At 41.2% G+C, this 23726-nt stretch overlaps 1 protein-coding gene across 4 annotated transcripts in view; it reads left to right on the top strand.

Annotated features, from left to right (window-relative positions):
- The window catches only part of CYRIB (CYFIP related Rac1 interactor B), a 75137-nt gene that overhangs the window by 14885 nt on the left and 36526 nt on the right, over window positions 1–23726 (top strand). For all 4 annotated transcript variants that reach the window (XM_069854663.1, XM_069854667.1, XM_069854665.1 and 1 more), the window contains exon 2: window positions 19303–19381. The gene's annotated coding sequence lies outside the window, so the exon portion shown is untranslated. The remainder of the gene's footprint in view (window positions 1–19302; window positions 19382–23726) is intronic.

Genomic DNA, 23726 nt, shown 5'->3' with positions numbered 1-23726 from the left:
ATCTGTATGGACTTCAGAAATCAGGCAGGTCTGTCCCCACCTCCCACCACTGCTCCTCGGGTCCCATCCCGATGATATTTAAATGCTCAAGGCTCAGGACAGTGCTGGTAGTCTCAGGAGTGCTGTAGTCAGGAGTGAGGAGCTCCGTGGGTAGTGAGAGTGAGCTGATGTCGGGGTGAGAGATGGCTCTGCTGGGGCTACCAGGCTCCCCAGGCATGGGGATGCTGCTGGCTCTGTCCTGGCAATCCAGCAGCATCTCCTCAGAGAGTGGAAGGTTGCTAGGTGAATGCCCAATGGCTTGGATGTGAGGGGCAGCGCAGTGGCTGTGGGCATTGCGGATGGCCACGTTGGAGACACTGAACTGTGCAAATTGCCTCTCAGTGTCCTGGTGCTTGGCAAATCCTGTCGGCAGCACTGGAGGAGCTGGGGTGCTCACTCTCCCCTGAAGGTGTTGAGGTTGGCCCTGGTAGAGGATCCAAGGGGCTGCCACGTTGGAGACACTGAACTGTGCAAATTGCCTCTCAGTGTCCTGGTGCTTGGCAAATCCCGTCGGCAGCACTGGAGGAGCTGGGGTGCTCACTTTCCCCTGAAGGTGTTGAGGTTGGCCCTGGTAGAGGATCCCAGGGGCTGCCCTGACCAGGGGGGTCTTGCAGCCCCGAGGACCCCACAGGACAGCAGTTGGCAGACACGCAGTGCCGTAGCCCAGCATGGAGGTGGCTGGTGAAGGAAGGTCGGTGTTCATCCATTGCATAGAGAAGACACGCGGATCAAAGAGGCAACCACGCAGAGCCATCTGCAGACCTGCACAAATGAGAGGAAGCTGTGCTGGGCTGGGGGAGACTCTCCAGGAGCACCCTCCAACTCTGGGCCAGGCATGCGGGGAGCTGGTGATTTGGGCGTTCCCTGCAGGGTGAACTGCTGTGTGAATGGGACAGGGTTGCAGACTTATTTATAGGTGGTGAAATGGGAAAGGTGGCTGTAAGTATTTGGGAAACCTATACATTGTGTTTACTGGGTAGGGGTGAGGGCAGGGATGCTCGCACAGGACTGCTGAACCCTCATGCTGAAAAAAAAAACCTGCCAGGAGGACAGGGGTGTTGGGGATGCTGAAGGTGCTGGAGCAGATGGGGATGCCATACCTGCTGTGGGTGCTGGGGATGCCACCCCTGCCACAGGTGCCCGGGCTGCGGGGAAGGGCTGCTCCTGCCTGGGCTGTCGACACGGGTTGGCTGAGTCTGAGAGAGAGAGACGGGAGTGATCACTGGGAGTGATCACTGACAGTCGTCATCTTGCTCTCAAGAGCATCCCCAGGTGCTGGGTGCCAGGGTCAGTGTTTACCTTGGGTATAGGAGGCTTGAGGATGGACAGAAGGCTGAAGGAGCTGGGGTGTTGAGGGGACATGGGGGCTGTGTGATGGGAGCTGCTGCGCTGGTGATGCCATGGGTTGTTCTGCCTGTTGGTTTCTAAGGACTCTGGCGTTGCCGGCTCTGGCCTTATGTTTGGGGGTTTCCTAGGAGAGCGTGTTGGGGTTCCTTGTGTTGTGCCCCGCCCCTAACAGCCTCCTCGGGTCCTCATGGGGAGGGAAAGGGATAAGTGGAGTTGGGGGACCCCTGCCCTTACAGGCAACTCTGGTTTGCTGTGGTTGCACCCATAGGCTGCGGTTGCCTTTGGCTGGAAGCCTTCATCAGTTCCCGGAGCTGTGGTATAACTGGCATTAGTGAGACATGATGGAGTGAGTCCGGTGACTGGAGTATTGGGATGGAGGGCTACAGGCTGTCCAGGGAGAGATAGGCAGGGCAGGTGAGGTGGAGTGTCGCACTGTATATAAGGGAGACATTTGATTGTATAGCCCTTACCGTTAGTGTTGGTGTAGTTGAGAGCATCTGGGTGAGGATCGGGGGGGTGGAAAGCAAAGATGATATTGCATTGGGTGTCTACTAGTGATCACCCAGCCAGTGTGTGAACACAAAGAAGTTATACTGTAGGCAATTAGGAGAAATCTGGATGGGTAGTCCTTGCCCTCATGGGAGATTTCAGCTTCCCAGCCATCAGCTGTGGATACTGTGACAAGCAAGTTGGAAATTCTTGAAGTTTGTGAAAGATAACTTCTTGTCATGAATACCCAGTGAGCCAATGAGGAAAGATGTCCTCCTGTACTTGCTACTTATGGGGAGAAGAGGCCTCTATGGTCCCCCACAACACCCTTCTCTAATCTGAAGAGAGAGAGATTTGATGGGTAGACTGTTTGGTGGGTGAGGATTGGATGGTTGGATGGTTGCATTGAGAGAGTAGCGGTCTCAGTGTCCAAATAGACATCAGTGAGGAGTGGTGACACTTGGTGTATGTATTGGGATAAGTATTGTTAATATCTTCATCTATAACTATGGGATCGAGTGCATCCTCAGCAAGTTTTGAGGCAGCACCAAGCTGAGTCATGTGATTGAGACACTTGAGGGGGTGATGTCTTCCAGAGGGATCTGGACAGGCTTGAGAAGTGGGCCTGTGAGAACTTCATGACGTTTAACAATGCCAAGTGCAAGGTCCTGCACTGGGTCAGGGCAACCCCTGTTGTCAATACAGGCTGAGGGATGAAGGGATTGAGATAGCCGTGCCGAGGATGACTCAGAGGGGATACTGGTGCAGAATACAGCTAACAGTGTGTGCTTGCCGCCCAGAGAGCCAACTGTATCCTGGGGTGCATCAAAAGAAGCGTGGCCATCAGGTCGAGGAAGGTGATACTGCACCTCTACTCCCCTCTGGTGAGACCTTACCTGGAGTACAATGGTTGGCTCTGGAGCACTCAGGACAGGAAATATATGATTATATAGTGGGTCTAGAGGATGGCCACAAAAATTGAGGGATGAACAGCTCTCTTATGAGGACTGGTTGAGAGAGTTGAGGTTGTTCATCCTGGAAAAGGCTTTAGATAGATTTTATAGGAGCCTTCCAGTACATAAAGGAGGGCTACAAGAAAGATGGGGACAGACTTTTCAGCAGGGCCTGTAGTAATAGGAAAAGGGGTAATGGTTTTAAACTTAAGAGGGTAGATTGAAGCTATATACAAGGAAGAATTTTTTTACTCTGAGAGTGGTGAAATACTGGAACAGGTTGCCCAGAGAGGTTATAGGTGCCGTGTCCCTGGAAACCTTTAAGGTCAGGTCGGACAGGGCTCTGAGCAACCTAGAATTGTAGAATGATTTGTGTTGGAAGAGGCTTTTAAAGGTCCAACCTGCCTGCAATAAACAGGGATGCCTTCAATTAGTCCAGGTTGATCTAGTTGCTTTGAAGGCCCTTTCCAACCTAAGCTATTCTGTGATTCTCAGCAGTAGGAGATGAATTGGAGAAACCTGTTTCTCAATGTTTCTCTCATCTGGTGTTTTGTGTTGGCTTTGCGTTATGCATTCATGGACTGAATTGCATGTTTCCATCTCGTTTTGTTAAGGATTAATAGTTCATCTGAATCAGATGACCAATTTAGAGCAATGTGGTACAGGTTAATTTTTGGACTTGAGAATTTTTTAATCACTTATGCAGCTTTCAGTCTCCTTAAGCATTGGTGAAGGAGGAGTGGTTTCACAAACATGTAGTTGAACTTGCTCAGATAGTAAAATTGAAGTGACTTTTTTTCTAGCTAAAAACCGTGAACAGTTTGCCCTAATCTGAAGGTCATCAAAAGGCAGTCAATAAGATGCTCCTGAGGAAAGGTGGAATTTCACTTGCCCTTAGATACTGGTTATGCTTGTTATTTTATTGTGACACTGTGCTGCTAGTGAAAGTAGCCTGGAAAAATGCAGGGATACCTATTGCTGGCAGTTACATTGAATGTCCCAAAGATCAAATAAGTCCTACCAAGAAGTTGAGCAGAACATTTTCAGGTTCGCATGTCTTTCAAAACAATCTTGTATTTCTGATCTTTTCAGAAGTCTGTTCCAAATGTGACTTTCCTCTGCACTGCAGTTGTTATTTAAGACCTTGTTTTACTGACTTGCTGTCTCAAAGCGAACTTCAGATCATAGAATTGTTTGATTGGGAAGGACCTTTGAGATCATCAAGTCCAGATGTACTTGTCCACTACTAAACCATATCCCTGAGCACCTCATCTACCTGTCTTTTAAATACATCCAGGGATGGTGACTCAACCACCTCCCTGGGCAGCCTGTGCCAGAGTCTGATAACCCTTTTGGTGAAGAAATTTTTCTGGAGATGATTAGTAGCCTCCTCAGATGGTTCTAACAAGCTGTTTTATTTAAAGGTAGTTGTGGGGTTTAGCTTTGTAGTGGCTTCATACTTGCAAAGAAACCCACCCAGAATGCTAAACTACATGTTGGTGTAAATCTGGCATAAATTTTGTATGTGACCAAACCAGTAACTTTGCAAAAGCAGTATTTGCTAATGACTTTTTTTGCAACTTAAAGAGCTTTTGTTTGCTGAGTGGCAGTTTTTTGTGCCTGTGTATAATGATGAGCAGGAAATGATTGCTGTTCAGCTGTATGGTGAATTATTGTGCTAGCTACTGTTAAAATAACTGGCGTGTTACTGTAAATGGTGTCTGGGGAAATGAAAAAAAATTTACGTATTCCAGCAAATTCTTTTTGCTGTCATCTCTGTTGTACACTGACAGTGTTTCATTCTTTTATATCTCAGTGTTGATTAAGCACCATTTGGTTAGATCTGACTTTAGATGGCTGCGTTTGGAACTATCTCATGAGAGCGGACAGTATTTCTCTTCCCAATGTATAGCTGGAAGCTATGTTAAGACCAGGCTCAGCTGTATGAAGGATAGGGTGGATTGTTAAAAAAAAAAAAAAAGTAGCTAAACCAAAGCTCACTGATAATAAATCTCTGGTCTGTAAATTCAGAAAATAATACAGTCTTGCTGCATAAGTGCAGTAGTCATGGTGGTAGAACTGATTTTTCTAGGGAACTTCCGAGTACTTAAGTCTTGGTACTGTTGCAGTCTTTAAAGAGCAAGGCAAATGGGATAGAAATCTTTGCTTATTCTTGGGAGTAATTGTGTTTAATAAGCCTGCGTAGTAAAACTGCTGAATACTATTATATACAGATGTGTCGTCTGACTATCATGCATTTGAGTTTAAGGACTGTGTGTTCTTGGGGCCAGAATGACTCTGAAGTGCGGTTGTTTGTATGAATGGTAAAGCTTGTAGAGTAAAAGAAAGTTGATGAAAAGTTGCAGTTCTGACTCTAACCTACCAACAACAGTTGAGATGGTTTTTAGTGCTTGATCAGAGGAAAGCTGTGAATGTATACAGAGATTAAATCCTGCAAATGCCTGACAGGCAGGACCCCTCTGTCATAACACAGAAGTTGATGGAAGTTTGACTCCAGTAAAAAGACAGACTGCTACCTAACCCATGACTACAGCTGCTCTATTGTAACCACTTACAATTCTCTTCTCATTTTTAGCATGGCTCTAACTGTGTTCCTGGCACAACAGCCTTCCTCCCCTCCGGTTTTTATAATGTTGTTGGTTTTAATTTCCTGCTTTTTCTCGCAGCTAACCTTTTTGTGTTGTACAGCAATAGAAGCTGTATACTCCTGTCTTCCCTGGGAGATAATGGGGACAGATGATCAAGTGGTTAATATTACCTCTGACTACTGCCTCTGTCTAGTATCTCCCTCTAAGCTTAAATAAATTTGTAGCAATCTTTGTCAGTGTTTATAGTTCATGATGTTCGTTTTCAATTTTAGGTTTTAAAGTCTAAGTATCTCAAGGCTTTTCTTCTGACAGTATCCGGCTGGTAGAGAAGTGGCAATAATTCTTACTAATCCAACTTCAATAAACTGTTGTCACTGACAGGTTACTCATGGGGAACCTGAAGGGGTTATGTCTGTAGCTGTCTTACAAAATTCCAGCAACCTTCCTGCTTTTAGATAGCACCTAAGGAAAAGAAAAACTGGCCTTTCAGGCTAACTGATCTTTCTTTTGTGGGGAGGTGAAATGGGCATTTTCAGGTCTGATAACAGAACAGATCTTTAAGCTAGGAACGACTTTCTGTCTTGAAAATACCTATTAAAGGATGTCCTCCCATCAAAGTTTTGAAGGCAAATACTTTAAATAAAAACTTGGAGATAAATATAATCCTGTTATCTTTGTTACAAGCAATCTGTACTGTCAGTGTGAATTAAGAAGTATCATGGGATTGCTTGCCTTGATGCCTGCCTTTGAATTCTGTGCATTTGTGCCAGTTTATTTAATATTAATTTTGTATGTAGGTTAGGATATAATACTGCTCTCACCTACAAGGAGGTATTTAATTCACTCATTTTACTTTGTAGATGCTTGTTCATATGTGTACAGGAGGATAGCTTTTACAATTTGTTATGCTATCTCAACATTGAAAGCATCCAGAAATGTCATTCCTTGATTTTTATCTCCTTTCTACCATGGAAAGGCACAAACTGCCAAGACTACTTTGCCAATAAAGAATAGTTTTCTGCATTTCTTTTTGAGTATGGCTATATAAAGGCAGTGTAAATTAAAGAACGCTTTAAAACCCAGAAGTACATTATTTTAGACTGACAGAATAGGTATTAGGTCTTGCTTAACTTCCCCTTTTAGTCAAGTAACAGTGGTAGGCTGAAAGCTTGCCTGCACTTAACCTTAATAAAGTACAGCTGTATGAATTAATGTTTTGAATAGTTCTGAGTTCAGATTTATAAGAACAGGGCTGGTAGCTACAGATAATTCTTCATTCTCCCTAGCACCTTAGGTAAATTTAAAGTTGACTTCATATTTGAATAATTTGCCCATGAAACTTTGGGTGAGGACTTGCTTTCACATACAGTTTTATGCCAGACTTGTATTATTTTGGCCTGGTCTCTTCTCCTCAAATAATTGTAGGACAGTTTTTTGTCTTCACTAACTAAACTGAGCATCTGGAACTGCTTGCTCTTTGCCTTCAGAAATGCAAAAAAAAAAAATCTATGCATATGGACAGGTTTTAATTTCTCTTAACTTAAAATAGCGTCTATTTTAGTCTCTGAGTATCTATTTTGTAAAGAGGGAAAATCAGCCTTGCTTAGAATTTTTGAAAGCGGAAACCAAGTCTTAAAGGTCAGTCACTTGAGAAGTGCTCATTTTTCCTCAAAATATCCAACTATGTGTTTTTAAAGGATAAACAGGCCAGAAATAAGTTTTTGCTCTTCTGCACAGGGATTGGTGTTTATTATAGTGACACTTAAGTGTGTTGCAGTGCTTTTGAGGGCTTTATTGGTTTGAATATTTCTGATAACAGTGCTTCCCCATCAGAGGAGCCTGTTGAGGGTGAGTAAGCATGCTGCTTGATGGCTGCTGAAATTTGCTATTGACAGATTCAAAATCATAAACAGTGACACAGATGGTATAGCTTATTAGAAACGTTGGTAGTTCTTAAGCTTTCAAAACATTTTATGGTTTTAAAAACTTTTGGAGAGCTCTGATTTCTGATTAAATGCAGCAATAAATTCAGATTAAGACAGGAAATTATTATGTTGTCTTGTAGAACACATTTCTGACTGTCAACTCATGAAGTGTACTGATGTGGCAGAGTGAAATTTAGAGTAATTTTAGAGTAAATTTAGAGTAAAGAGGTGTAGAGTTGTTCAAGGTTCTTCGCTTTACTTCCCTCCCTGTCCCCCCCCCAGTGGAAATAGCTGAAATGGTATATGATGTGAAATGTGTGTCCCGTATTTAAGCATTTTGTTTACTTACTAGGACACACAACTGAACTTTGATACACATAGATTTTATAGTATGACATCTTGGCTGAGTGTAAACGAGGAATTTTAGAGCTTTTCTTTTGTGTGTGTGTGAGACAGCAGCTTCATGGCAACCCAGTGTACTCTAGAATACTGTGACTCTGGATGGAAAACCTTACCATCAACAGAACCTTTCAGAGGGGTCGAATAGGTCAGGTGAATCCATCAGTGGGTTGGTCTGTTTGGAGGGTTTTTTTGTCCCTCTCTGGACTTAAGTGTACTTCTACTTTTCACCTTTTGTGCTTTTGAACTTCTGTGTCATTCTGAGGTAGCATGAGTTCTCCTTGAGTTTAGGTGCCAGGGAATGATCCCCTTTGCCATTTGCCTGCTCTTACCAAATGTCTCAAAGGAAGTGGAGTTCTCTATCTTTGGCCTCGTGGAGTAAGGGCTTATGACAAAAAGTAGAAAGAGCTGCAGTTGGAAAGAGGTTGAGACTGACTGCATTTAGGTTGTAGCTTTTATTGGCTCACAGAAAGGTTTTAGCTGTATTTTCTGAAATAAATCTGTTTCAGTGGCTTGGCACAACCCCAGCGTACCTTTTTGGAACAGTGATCCTTGACATAAGTGAGTGCTGAAGCAGCTCTTTCCTATTATGGACAGAGTGCTCAATGGCAGAAGCTAAATGTCTGTAAAATACTGTTTGATAATTCTTTATGATAATCAAAACATTGATAATGTGTGTACAGGGGGTTACGATAATGAAAAAATTGCTTCCGCATAGTTTAATTTCCTACTGTAACTTGCTTTTGTAGTGCTGCATTTGTGTGCAAAGGCAGTGAATGAGGCTCAAGAAACTGCCTTAAAAATATGGGATTTCTTGCAACAAGCATGAATTAGTTCTCCTCAATGTCCTTTCTGTTTGGTGCTGTTTTCCAGTACCAGTAGGATGTGATACCATCTAGGGAAAATCCTGTATGCTCTAAGTGATGTTTTTTTGAAGCCAGTTCTTGTGGAAACAGTACATTTTATTTGCGGCTTTCAAAGTTGACAATGACAATGTAGCTGCTAATACTCTGCTATCACTTAGGAATGTGACATTGAACCCAGAGTTAGAGAGGTACCGCCTTTCTGAACTAGCCTTGTTTCCCTACCTAGGGTCTTTGAGAACACTCCTCTTCCACATTCTCATGAACTCCTCTAACTTTTTGGTGTCTGTATGTGTTATCAGTTGTGTCATAAGTGTGGTTTTCGTGATCTTGGAGGATACTCTGGCTGACCAACTAACCAAGAAACTGATTGTACTTTTCCAGGCGTGGTTTATTCTTCAGACTCTTGATAATTTGGTAGATCCTGTTAGTGGTTTGAGTCTAGCTCTGCATCATCAAGACCACAAATTTATCTTAGAATCTGAGGCATGGCAGCAGTTTTTTCTTTAAGTTCTGTTTAAGTACACCTGGTAGAATTTAAATTGTACTTGTACCCTCATTTTTTATCGTAGAAATTTACCCTACTGCAAGTTCAGTGTTGCTTTTTAATGAGTACATTTTAACTACAGGACATCTCATAACACTCCTCTGTAGTAATCCCACAATGACCTGTGTTGCAGTCGGTTGACTTGGATGTCAGTTTTCCTGAAGCAAGTTGTGTTTAACGTGTGCATCTTTTCCTTTTTTTACTTATGTTTATATGTAATCTCTCTGAAAGGATAACCTGATCAGCAATTTGGAACACCTACATGATGTTTTTTTGATTCAAAATATCCAATACAAGATTTCACAGCAGAACCGTATTTAACATAGTGAAGTTATTGTTTTTTACATCCAGAATTATACTGGACAATCTCAATGAGTAGTTAACTCCTTGCTGTTTGGAAGGCTGAAGAAGTTCATGTTTTCAACAGTAAAACAGTAACTTCCATTATTTTTCAGGTTGGTGTATGAGAGATTAACACAAATATTAGCCAGATAGGAATGTCATATCTGATTTTTGGTCTGCACTGATTCAGCAGCTCCTCTTGATAGTTTGAAGTAGCACAGAGATTTCAGAGGTACTCTGCCTGTGTGCTTCATCCAGTGTATTCTCACTGACTGCCTTGAGGGCCACTAAACAGCCTCTTCTATACTTATCCTCTTCAAGATATATCCAAGGCTACCCTTACCTGCTCTTGCTGCAGCAGAATTCAAAGACTGCATACCTGGCTGAAGTCCTGCTGTGCTTAGTGTTGCATGTTTTGCCTTGGTACAGATAAGAAATTGAGCTACAGCAATGTTTATTGCCTGAAAGCAAATAGGAAGTCAGTTGTTAAAAGCAGGGATCAAATGACGGTTTCTGTAGTTACTGCAACATTAGACTGAGTTTCTGTAATTGAATAACTCCTAATAAAACGTGTTTTTAAGATAAAAGCAAGGTTAGTCATTCCTTGTGAAACTCCTTTCGTTTCTCTGCAGTTGTACATTGAAAGTAAATCCAAGTGAAAACCTTTCTTTCAGATCTGGTAGATTGCAGTTGTTGCTGGGTTTTTTGTACTGTTTTTGCTGATAATTGTATTTTTATTCAAATAACTGAATTTCCACAAAAACCTGAGAGATAAGAGGCCCAGAAGGCCAACATCCGTTTCTAGATTTGGGTGATAAGACATTGAATAAGTTAATATTTGTTTTGCTATTAAGTCTTTATAAGCCAGATTAATTTTTAGTGAAAGACAAGCTACTGAAAACCTCTTGATCAGCCTAAGGGGTTTTGCGCTGTTCTTTATGAAGGTGCTTTGCCTGGTTTTAGTATACTTTATGATGCTCATGACGGTACCGTACAGCAAAGTAATTTTCTAGTTTAGCCACAGTGACAAATGTGTCTTTATTAATGAGCTTTATCATTATGTAAGTCTTCTTGCTTCCTCTGTCTTGTTTTTTGTCATATTCCAGTATACAGAGATTGCTGGCAAATGTCTGGTATGTTGGAAAATTCCTGCTATAGGAGGTTCTGCTGTAGGAACAGCCATAAATCATCCAGTTCTTTGGCAGTGTCTTTGCCACATGAGATGTGCCTGATAAATTGCAGAAGTTCATGAATGGCAATGCAAATAATTCCATAGTAGGTAATGTTTGTTTTAGCTCATGCTATGCATGATGAGCCTTGAACTAAACCCTGTCTGTCGTGCAAGTTGACTAGCTTCACTTATTCTGAGACTCCTTACAACAGAGATGATACAGATTTCTGCAGTTGTGCTGAGTGAACCCAAGGCCAGGAAGGCTTTAATCCATCCTCTTATAGCAAATAGTTTAACTTCTTTGAGTGCTTTTAATTGTGTACGTCAGCAGCCAGACAGGTATGTGGTGAACAATTAATTTGTGCATCTGTACTAAATCCAGTACACCCTATAGGCACTGAATCATAGCCCTCAAACAGCCAAGTACCGTAGCACCACGTGACAGATCCACTTTCTTCCTAGAAGGCATGTATCTATGGTGTATGTGGACGCACTTTCGTTTATACCTGTTGCCAAGCTGGAGTTTGCTTCTGGACTTTGGTGTGCAATTCATGTAAAGCTTTTCTGAATAATGTGTTTCTGAAGAGCTTGGGAGTCTGTCGTTCATGTTGTTGAAGGTAAACCTCGTATCTGGCTGCACGATGTGGTAAGGCCCTGTGGTTTTCTCGTGGAGGAGCAGCCTAAAGCACGTTCCACCTGTAGAACAACTCTCGCCACATGATTTGAAAACCCTTCGCAGATGGAGTCTCTGATCTAAATCTTTTTTAGATCAGATTGCAGAAGCTAGGTAGCTTGATTTCAAGTGCGGTTTCTCTTATTAGTGCTATTTATGCCTGTTATTCTATTACTCTTGAAGTCGTCCTAGGACTTTGTCTCATTGCCTGCAAGTATGTGCCGTGCTTGTACTGATGATACTCCTGTATGTGTTTGCATCCACTTGCAGACTTGATGGCAAGTGGATGAAGGGATGCTGCTGTGTATGCATGTCTGTTGGAGTTTTACTTATGTACAGCAACTTTGTGTTTACGGGAGTTATGCTAGGCATGGCTCTACTGTGTGAATTTTATGTGATTATGCGGATTTTACGTGGTACAGCACCTTTGTTTCATGTATGTATATAGTTTCGTTTTGTGGCTGTATTTTGTCATGGGAAGGAATACTTCAGGATCTGTTAGTCTTCAAGTAAGACTTTCTATTGCTACTTTCTTAAAGTAGCAATAAAAGCTTTGCAGTGTGACAGGTCCCTAAATAAAAGTAGGGCTATTTCTTCTTCTTGACTGCTGTTCCAAGGTAAGGTTTGATTTGAAAAGGATAAGTGACTCCCTTGTTGCAGTCTCTAGAACATGTATGTGACTATTTGAATGTTGGTTTGTTAGCTCATTTCAGCAGAAAAACATAAGACTCGCTTTCAAATGCTTCCTTTGTTACTCCAAATGCTGGGTATGTAGAAAAATTGTGTTCCTATTTTTGACTGAGGTTGTAACATGCACATTAAGTGTAGGAAAAATGCCTCTGGAGATGATGGCATCTGCAGGCACACTTTGAAAAAGATCTTGTGCTCTTTTGGTACAGACCTAAATGGGAGGGTGTGGGAGTGTGAGAATGGCTTGGAGATCATCAGATTTCCTGTGCAGAAAGAGGAGTCCAGTTGCCTTTAATATCTCGCGAGTGAGAAGCGGACATAAAAGCTGACATAGTCTGCAGATGACCTTCTAATGGTGAGAATTCCTACTCAAGGTCTCAAACATAAGCTCTGCAGCAGCTTTTTTTTTTTTAAGTAAATATTGGATCCTAAAAGGATCATTCAGACTGTTTAAGCTGAGAGCTTAAACTATTTATGGATCAGATAGAGAAAGTCAGATACTGTAAACATGTCTCAGAACTGGAAGTAATGCCTGCCTCTCTGTGGACTTAGATAACAAGCTTGTCTAAATCCAGCTGATTAGGAAACAAGAAAAAAGGGATCTGTTGACCATCTATCCAGATCCGTGGCTTCATAGCATCCTCCTCCCCCTTCAGAGTTTTTAAATGGCAGACTCTTTGGCATAATAAACTACCAAGTGTACCATAAGGGAAACCGAATTCTAATCTCCCTTTGAAGAGCCTTGAACTCAACATCTGCTTGTGAGCCAGGCTGGTGCCTCGTTCAGCTGCAGCTGGGACACTTTATGAATAGGGTTTTAAGGGGTGGATCAAGGAAAGACTAAAAACAGCAGAACATGGTGAGAAAATTTTTATAGAGTAGGTAAGTCTTCAGGTTTTCTTTGCTTACAATAACTCTTAGTCCAATGGAAATTTCAAACTGTTCTTGGAGTAGGGTTATGCAGCTTCTCTCGTCTCGTTACAAGCCTTAACTTATTGAAAACTATGTAGATTGCTCATAACTTTGACCATTAAAGTAGACTCTTCAAAAGCAGTCCTACTGATCTGCTGGTTCTGGTTGCACAGAGACCTTCTTTTACTTGTGCCTCTAGAGAGCAGAAAAATTAGGACTTTTCTACAGTGTTTCTGCAGTGTAATTCAGTCCCTTGGTCAGGCGTAGCATATTCAAGGAGCAAGCATTTTAACTGAGATCTGAGGTCAAAAGATACGTGGCATCTGTACTTCATTAATGAAGGAATCTTCCAAGTTGTGCCTGTTTCTCTATATGGCTAAAAGTTTACGACTCAAAGCATACATATCAACAACTTGCTTCTGATGTCTGATTGCCAGAATTATCAGAGCTTTTGCAAAGATTGTGTGTTGAACTTCATAAGGTTCCTGTTATCTCACTCTTCCAGCCTGTCCAGGTCTTTCTGGAGGGTCGGTTTTCCCTCTAGAGTGTCAACCTCTTTGCCGAACTTGGTGTTGTCTGCGAACTTCATCAGGGTGCTCTTGATCCCAACATCCAAGTCACATCTAGTCAGTGTGTAACTGTGTGTACTTGCCCTTTTCACCCTGCTATGGAAACATGTTCCATAACTAATCTGGAGAACGTCATTCAAGACTTGCCTCTTCATGTTCGAGTTGAGTCACTCTAAGGACTTGAGTCACTCTCAAAGGAGTTGCTCTGCTTTAAAGAGGAACTGAAGGAAACATTGGTTAAGATTTACACCCTGCATCAAATACATTCTTGACTTCCCATTGTCGAACAGTCAGTCTTTTATATTAGGGTATTCAAATGATTGCAGTCAGTACAGTTTTGCTTGCGCTTGCACATCTGTGTTTGAAACAGAGGGGTATGTATGGTTGACAGTATGGTTTAATGGAATAGGTATTTAGCAGTTCTGGTTCTCTCTTTTACGTAAGAGCTGCATTGTTCCTACTGCTGCATTTACAGTAAATACAGGCATAGTCTCCTGAGCTCTAAAAAGCTGGGTGAATGGAGGCTTGACAGTAACAAATGATCTCCTGTCAGTTAGAAGTGTGAGCAAACTTCCCTGGATCTGCAGCACACACTGTTCCCAACTGTAATTAATAATACTTCAAAAAAGCTCCTAAGATTCAGTCCCTCTAATGCTTAAAGTTGTTTTGAAAACCTGTATTTTCATGGGAAGTTGTTAAACTATGCAACACCACTGAGCTCGAAATATCAAGTCTGGTGTTCAAAAGCTGAGATAAGTCACTGACAGGAGAAAAAGTGTTCAGAGTTGGAAATACTTCTGTGACTTTGGAGTAATTAACAGAAGAAAAACTGGGCAGTGTTCTGTTTGGTAAGTTACACTTAAATGGATGTGTTGTGTTGGACTGATAATACAACCTGTGCCAAAAGTTTTCTGTAAGGATAACAGAAGGTTGTGTGTGAGTCTTTTCCGTCTCTGTCCTTGCAACTCTAAACTGGACAATCTTCATTTACACACAAAATTAACTTCTAGTGCATTAATGTGTTTTGATGCTTTCCATCTCAAACCAGTGTAGAAGGTCGCATTGAAGTCCTCTAACTGATGTTCTGGTGAATGATGAAAATACTCTATTTTCAACATGAAATTACTTATCTGACAGATTCAATGGTGTTACATGGGAGCAGAGCTGGGCAGTCTTCTGGAAGCAAATAGTTACAAGGTTGTAAGGCGTTACAGCATTGTTATGAACTCTGTGATGTAGAGTTGAAGCTCAAACTATGGAGTTTTAGTACCACTTTGATCTTAAACTCTCAGCTTCAATGTTGTCCTGAAAATAAAGGTATAAGAACTCACCTTTTCAATTCTGTAGAAGTAAACTGCTGGGTACTTTTTAATAGCTCACTGACCATCAGTTCCTCAAATTAGAGGAGAATTCCTTTTTCAACTGGAAATTAAAGTTTTGGTAGTATATATTGGTGAGGGAAAAAGTAGTCTGCGCCATTTTAGTGTAAGATAAAATCTCAAACTTTTATTTACCATAGATCTATCTTTGTGCATCCTAGTATTTATAGATTTGCCCATTTTTGTGGGACACTGGATGTTGTTGCTTCCTACCTCTTGTTTTCATGGCTGCATGGTAATGAAGAGTAGTCTATCAGAAGCTCTGCAAGGATTATTTTGAGTGGTTAGTTTGTGTGCTGCCTTATGTCTGGCATCAGAATTCTCTATAAGCTGCCATTAGTCTTCTGACGCTTGGTTAACTCTATGGATCTTCATTATTTTTTTAACTTCTTTTGTATGCTTGTCAGGTATGTCTTAACCTGTTGATGGGCTATTGTCACTATCAGTCTGTTGTGATCTCTGTTGGGGAGGATACATCACCTTAAATCCCCGTTGCTGTTTCTTCAGTGCTTTCTGTGTTTTGGGCCAAGTGAAGTCAAGCACAGCAAAGATTGTGTGGAACATGATTTTAAATGTAATTCATAAGTATTAAGTTGTGAAATCTAAGCTTCTCTCTCTGCTTTTGAAGATGCTGCACAAGTTACCAGTCAGAGAGGAAGTAAAATGGCATCTCGGGCCACCCCAGATAATCACCTCAGTAGTGTCATTGGGAGGGAAGTATCTGCCTGGAACAGGGCAGAGAAGTGGAGTGCAGATTATTGTGTTGGCAGTCGAGAGTCTGTACGGAATTTCAAGGGATATCTTGACTTCAGTTTTCCTCTACATCTCAGCCCTGAGTTATCCCTGTTAACTGATGGTGAAGACTTAGAGCCAGTTCTGACACAGAGCTTACCTGGGCTTTGAATGGCAGCCTTGCTTTCCTGGTGGTGAAGGGCTGGAAAATTATTTAAGATAACCTGAAGCCCCTACCTCGAAACTGCTGTGTCCGGCAACAACTGGCTGTTTTGCCACAGTATTTTTCAGCAAACTCTCTCACATGGAATTACACTGAATCTTTCAGTAACAACTATAATCCCTGTGTTACTGACTTTACCATTCTCTGCTGATTATGTAGCCATCAATTAATTTCTCAAAAGTGTTTTTCCCTGTAGCTCAATTGAGTGCAGAACTTAGAGGCCTGAGAAGGAGTGGCTGTGATTCTGCGTGTTGAAACATATGCCACAGAAAATCAAAACAGTGATTTACAGAAAACTCTTTGTGTCTTTATGGTTAATAGTTTTCTTGAGCATAAATTGTGTATGGAGAACAAGATTTAATCAAGTGCTGTACTTCAAAGTTTAATTCCACCTTCCCCTTAAGTGACAAAACTAAGGAAGTAAGGGTTGGTCACTTAACTGAATAGATGAAGTCTCCCTGATTTATCAGGAACAAGTAAGTTTATTGTCTTCTTCCTTCTTTGTGTTCATCTTCCTTAAAAGCTGTACCAGCACAGTGTGTGGAAGGCAAGCAAGGGTGTCTTCTGAGAATGGACTTGCTGTTCTGTTGTTTACCCGCTATTCTCATTAGCCTGTCAAAGAAATAATGTTAATTTGCTCCACAGCATTCTATTGAAGTAAAAAAAAAGAAATCAATTTTTGAACAAATATTGACTGAAAACTAAAATGGCAGCTTATTTTTCTCAGCTGTTTTATTTATACTGTAGGTTACAGTTTGGGAATCCGTTATCTAAGAAGAAAAAAAACCTCTCTTGACAGATTTTATCAACTGAACCAAATTAATCTAGAACATATATAAGGGACTGTTGCCTTGAAAGCTAGGGATGTCTTCCACAGGGACCGCTTCTCTGCAGCTTTCCATGCGTGACACCACTTTAGCACCCTGGACCTTTTGATGTCCAGTGCTGCCCCTTGCTCCTGTCCAGCTCACCTGTGTAGCAGCCTCTTTCTAGTTCCTCCTGTCACACCAGTTGTTGCTTGCTGCCCAGCACTGGCAGATTCCAGTGTTCCTTGGCATGAGGGTGTTTCCATGGTCCCTCCAGCCCACTATACCTATTGCTGTTCTGCCAGATTGACTCTTCTCATCTAGAATTGCTGTGCAGCTGTGGCTGCTGGCACTTGCTTCCCTCCAAGTCTGCAGGAGTGGGTTGTCATGAGAGATGCTGAACAGCCCGAAGAGGGAGCAGTGTGGAGTTGTGTGGGACTGCAGGGACGGAAGGGTCTCCAGCAGGCTGCTCTCAGTAAAACAGAATCCTGTGTGCTACATCAGGTGGTTATGAGGAGGTTTAAACATTCCAATTTGGCAGTGTGATGATACAGGAGTTGGTCTGGTGTAACGAGTTCTCCATTTAATGAAATGAACAGTCATGCTTCAAAAAAATCCATTCTCTTGATACTGAGAAGCTTTTCATAGTGTAGTGCAGCAGGGTAGAAGGAAGTATTTTTGTTGTGAGTGTGGAAGGAAATTGCACATGTTGCAATTGCACAAATGGTTGCTCAGCCAGCAGAACTTTCAAATCTTATTACCAGGCTGTAGGCAGTGACAGTGCTGCTCTGCTCAGCGACTCATCAAGCAATTTGAGTATAAGACCTTATGGTTTCCATTCAGAAGTCTTTAATGTTAACCTTACTGAGTTGCTTGGCAAGAGGACCATGAATGGAAGGAACTAAAATAGAGTAGTAGAACAACTCTGAAAACAAAGCCTGTGCTGTGATAACGTAAATAAGGCATCTTGGATGTTTTTAGATTTCCCTTTCTGCAAGAAAGAGAACTAGTGCTTCATACAGCAGCACTTGCCGGAAAAAACAGACGCATCAATTTTCCAGGCACCTGCTTATCTTAGATGCTGCCTTGGCACAAATTGGCAAAGGTTATCATTGACTAACTTTACTCTATTTTGGGTTTTATTTTTGAATGCTGTGTTGCAACTGTTTGCTTCAGTGTAGCTGCAAAGAGGATTCCGTGATTTTATTTAACTAAATTTTGCACGGTGGTGCAGAGTCCTTGCCTTCTCCTCTTCTCCTAGCTGTGGTGTTCAGGTCATGAGGTTTTCTTTTGCAGAACCAGGAGGAGGGAATGGATGGTATCTTTTGATGATAGTTTTCACTGTGACTAAAATTATCCCCCAGCCTCAGTACTGCATAGCTCTTCCCTCCACTCTTCCCAAGCTGGGACAAACCAGAAATACTATGGCCTTTGTGATTTGAAATTTCACTGCAAAGCAGCATATTTTTTGTTAAATGCTTGTTAATCAGGATTATGTGCTGTAAGAGAAGCTGCTGATAGCTGATTAAATACAAATTAATGCTGAATATTTCATGCCTCTTCAGCTGGATTTGCAATGACATGACAGGGATTTTGTATTTCTAAAACAAGTTTATGCTAAAAACAGATGCTTTGCAGAATGTGGTTGACTTTGCTGTAGAAGCAGAAAGAGAACTGTAATACGAAACAGAAAGATCGCTTTATAAGAAACCTTGAGATATGACATATTGACAGGGTGGATTCTGATGCCAGGAACAATATCTGAAGTAGAACAACAGTGGTTTTACTGGAGACGGGTTAATTGATGACACTCAAGTATGTAAATTAGCAGAAATCCCTGAGGCAGAAGCAGCCTACAAAACCCCAGATGAAGAAGACTTATGAACCTTTCACCACTACAGGAAGGTGCTGATTTGGGCCAGCTCATCATCCTGTTACTGTACAAAAAAGGGTAGACTGTTCGCTGCATAAATCTACTCCAGCTGAACTCAAAGACCCTTAGAAGGCTTGCAATAGATCTCAGTGCCGCATTTCCGTAGGAAATGCTATTCTGTCTGACTAGGCAAATACTAATTTTCTAAACCAGAAACTTAGTTTTGAAGCAGGAAATCAGTAATCCTAGAGTAAGTTCATAAAGATGAAAGCTGCCATTGGCCAAATTTGTCTTTAACTTACGATGACGGTAGCAGTGAAACATTTTTCCCTGTGTGCAATATATATTGCACAGTAAATAAAACTTGAAGCAAGATCTACTTTTTTCTGCCGCAGCTATGTGTAACTTGGCTCAGTAGTGCAGAGATTAACTCTATGCTCTATTTTGTGCTGTAACTATGTGTAATGTAACTCAGTAGTGCTGAGATGCAGTGCTCTATTTCTGTTGCTTGTGATCGTAGATAGCTAATTGCTTTACTGACTCACAGAAGAGTTTGCAGGGATGCCTTTCCATTTGCTTGTAATGTCATTTCCATAAAATCTCAAGTGTTTTTGAAATCGTCATGTTTTATTTGCATTCCAAAAGAATTATGCAGGTTCCTTGGCACTGTGGGATTAGCTTTGTCTTACCCCTGGCACTGGTTTATGTAATTGAAGTACTGTGTATTGTTTATATTTAATGGGATTCTTCTATCTGTTCAGATTCTGAAGACAAGCTGCTGCATCGGCAATCTGAAGAAGGGAGTTCTCTGTTAAGGCTGCGAGAAGATACTACCAACTGGTAAACACTTCCTTAGGTGCCTTTGCTTGTAGAGTATTTCATTGTTTTTCCATAACATTTTAGGCCAAGGAGTACAAAGTATTTTGATCTATTGAAAATAAGAGGTAGTTCATGCATTGTTGTTTAACTTAGCTTACCAGACAAAAGGCTCAATAGCAGTGTATAATGTGGGTGTTTAAATTGTAATACAAAGTGACTGCATTCCTGTTCTTGCATCAGGAGAGAAAAGGCTATCCTTTTTTCTGTAGTGGGATGTTAAAACATTATCTATTTGCCTTTTCCACTGAGAGGAATACGTGTCAGTGTCTTTTACTCTAGAAAGCCTATTAGAAGTGTGATAGTGGAAACACTGACTCTTCATATTTCATGCTTCAGAGCCTGCAGGGAAAGAAAAAAGGAAATGTTGAAGTGTAGTTTAGAAGTTGAACATGGCTAAGCATGTTAATTTAAGTATCCAGGTGCTTTGGAACATGCTCTTAATGTGGTTTTAATTATTCTATGGATGTTTGGCATAATTTTTGATGAAAATTATGATCATATTCATATCATGTATTTATGATAAAAAACCAAAGGATCTGTCATAATTCACAGGCATTTAAATTGATCTGTAGGTTGACTTCCAGGTTGAAAATGGTACAAGGCTCATCAGTGAAAGAGCTGTGACCGCTCAGTAGCACTTTACCAGCCTATAAGCTAAGATGTCACCTATACTGTTACAAAGCAATCAAAAGGAAACATGGGAATTTAGGACACCTGAATATGTCTTGACATAGCTAAATCATGTAATAGGTACTGAATTTACAGCTCACTTCTCAAATACATGAGAATACAAACAAGTGAGGTAGATAGCAGTCTTTGGTATGGGGGACAACATCCACAAACTTGTCAACTAAATGCATTCAGTTTTCCTCTGTGTACCTTCTGTAAAGCTTGACTCCTACCCTTCTGTTTACTACTAGCAGTCGAGCTACAGGGTGAAGTAAACTTGTATCAGGAAAGGGTTCTTGGCCTGGAATGGGGTGACACAGCTGGGACCAAGGATGAATGTGGAAAGGAGTGGTCAGTAAGGAAACAATAAGCTTCTATGACCCAAATATTTACAGGTGTTTTATTAATCTTCACATGCCAGTTAATTTGCCTACATTTTATAAGTAATCAAGGGTAACTTTATAAGATTGTGTTGTGTAGCTGTTGCTTATAACCAGAGTTCACGGAGCATATTAGAATACTTTGTCCTGTTACTTTGCTACTTTATCAAACCTCGATTAATGATAAAGAAGTTTTGAAGGCTTTTAGGGGTCAATAATGTACATCTGACAGAAATGATGTAGTGAAAACAATGTTCATCTTCACATAGTCTTTTTATATGTAAAGGTGACTTGGATAGTACAGCTATTTGTGAGCGATAATTTCAAGAGCTTTGTTGCCTGGCTCTATAAAATAGCAATTCCTGACACTGAAGTGTGTGAGACTCCTTTTCAAATGCTATTTGAAAATGTATGTCCCTCAGCTTACAGGAGAAGGAACCACTGGCACGTAGTATGTCCCAGTTTGAGGTACCCAAGCACTGTATTATAAACACGGGTTTTGAACCATATTGTAATTGTATGGTGGTAATTTTTAGGTTAATACTAAAAAAACCCCAAAAACTTATGACATATATATTCTTATGACATATGATGTGAATAAATAATGTATGTCTGTCACTAAATTTGAGTGCATGGCTTGCCCCATACAGAAGTCTGGAAAGCTCTTTACCCTAGCAATGAGGGATCCTCTGTCTACTTCCCTCCTTCAGCTTGGATGCCCTTTCCTTGGATACCTCCTTCCTTTCCCACCCCATCATCCCCCCCATCCGTTTCCGAAACAGAGGTTTAACAGGATCACCTTATTGAAACCGGGCAATTCTACAAGGTAGCTCTTTGTCTGCATCTGTGGTAAAGTATTTGTCTTAATTCATCGTTTCCTTTGGGATAGAGTGCTTTTCAGCTCAAAGATAGTGCTGCACAAACCTAATTTCACTGTTTTTACTGTTAACTGCAGTCTGGGAAGATGTCACCTGAAAGACTGCTGAGTTCAACCACACTTCAGACCTGACCCAGGTGCCCAGCTCTGGGAATATGCTGAAGAGGGAATGCAACATGTGAACCTGCATCCCTTGGCAAAGTGTGTCTGGGTCTTCAATGACTAGTGCCAAGATAGAAATGTCAAGCCGGCCGGACATTAGTGTGGTGCAGGTTAACGCAAATAGTGGTATAAAATGTGCCTGCCTATTTTATCCAGGTGTACTCCTTTTTGTCTTGATGTTTTGGCTGTCCATTAGCACAGACTGAAGGACGTGTAACTTATTAGTGTTTTCCCTATTGTTCTTGTATTGGCTTTTTCTTGCATTAACTTTTCTTTTTCATTACGTTGACTTTGAGAGTATCAGTCATTCAGAAAAGACCTTGATAATTATCTCTTGCTTTTCTGTATAGTATCTGATAATTATTCATTCTTATTTCATAGCTTTATCTCTCATATGCGGCTTGAACTTGCCTGCATGCTTGAAGATTTAAAACTTTCCATGCAACTTAGAATTGCTGCCCTGTAATGATGATGGGGAGATGCTTCGAGCAAATAGATTAACATAGAATCATAGAATAACCAGGTTGGTTCATCGATCAACCAGATCATCGAGTCCAACCATTCCTATCAAACACTAAACCATGCCCCTTAGCACCTCGTCCACCCGTGCCTTAAACACCTCCAGGGAAGGTGACTCAACCACCTCCCTGGCCAGCCTGTTCCAGTGCCCAATGACCCTTTCTGTGAAGAATTCTTTCCTAATGTCCAGCCTAAATCTCCCCTGGCGGAGCTTGAGGCCATTCCCTCTTGTCCTGTCCCCTGTCACTTGGGAGAAGAGGCCATCACCCTCCTCTCTACAGCCTCCTTTCAGGTAGTTGTGGAGTCCCTGTTCTAGTGCTGATATTGCAGTGTTTGTGGATTAACAGGTTTTGCATTTTGTGCTAATTTTAATGGATATGAAAACACCTTCAGTGTTGCATTTGCAAATACGTACCTGTAATTTCCCTATTAATTTTGAGAATGCTTTGTTGTGGCTTGTATAGCTCTTAAGAGTAGCATTTGTCTGTCTGACATGTCTTTAAATGTTCTGCTTCCTTGTGGGGAAAATCTCTTAAATCTCTTTGGTAAGGCTTTTGGTCTTCCAGTGCAAATCCCTTAATGTGTTAAATTTAAGAACAGAGACGTTTGTTTCTAGTTGACCCCATACCTGCGTGTCTACAGAAGGTTAGAAGTGAAGGATCTCATTCAGCAGAGATACTGAGTGAGGCCAGGTTGCACTTGTTATGGACTTCTGTATGGCTTTGCCTGGGAAGTTTATGTAAAGTCAAATGTGCTGGAAGAAATATAAAAGTTTTGTTGTGTTCTGCACAGTGCTAAATGTTTCCTCTATTAAACAAGGAAGTAGATGTCAAAAATGTGCAGCTTTTAGTATGTGCTTTGAGAAGGATTTTTTTTTGTTTGGAGAAACCTACGTAACCATAGAAAGTGTTGAAGTTACAAATGCTTCTGAGCAACTTGGAAGCTTTCACTGCAGAGCCTACCGGATACCAAGTTGGGTAATATGGGAACCATCAGGGATGGATGAATAATCCATCACAGCACTGTAAATACATGAAGAAAAATGAATGTCTTTCTGACAACTGAAACCACTTTTGCTTCCCGTTTGTGCCACAAGTTGAAAGCAATCTCCTTTGGTAGTGTTGCTCTAAATGCATTGCTGTAGGTTTGCCTACAAATTCTATTTGCAATTCAGCAGAGCTTCTTGAGTTGATTTGTCATCCATGTGATGGCAGGTTTGTTGAAATGGTTCTTAGTATAAGAAGGTTAAGTACTTTTGTGGTTTTGACACGCTGTAAAATATTTTGGTAGAAATTCTGATCATGTTACTGATGCTCTACCGGCATGCACTTATTTTGTATTAGTGCTGGTATCTAAGGCAAGGAAGAGCCGACAGTTTTTTAGGCCAAAGAGAGCTATTCCCTATTTATTTGCTGTATTTTGGCTTGGGGCTTGTTTAGTATGGCTGGCTGCGATAGCATGGGAATAGATTGAGGGGCTGAAAGCTTTTGTGCAATCCTGTGGTTTTTAGACTTTAAAAGTGCGTATTAGCAGAGAATGTAAATAATCTGCCAGTGTTGACGCAATGTAATGCGGTATCTTTTCTCTCACAGTAGACAGAAAATTAATTAAAACCTTGACTGAAGATGGTAGTAATCTTTAAATGATCACCGACAGGTTTTTTTACTGTAAGAATTCAGTCTCCTTCAAAATATCCTTC

This window comes from Phaenicophaeus curvirostris, chromosome 3 (genome assembly GCF_032191515.1).
Source record: "Phaenicophaeus curvirostris isolate KB17595 chromosome 3, BPBGC_Pcur_1.0, whole genome shotgun sequence".
Classification (NCBI taxonomy): Eukaryota; Metazoa; Chordata; class Aves; order Cuculiformes; family Cuculidae; genus Phaenicophaeus; species Phaenicophaeus curvirostris.
Note: the sequence above shows the minus strand (reverse complement) of the source record. Positions and strands in the feature narration are given on the sequence as shown.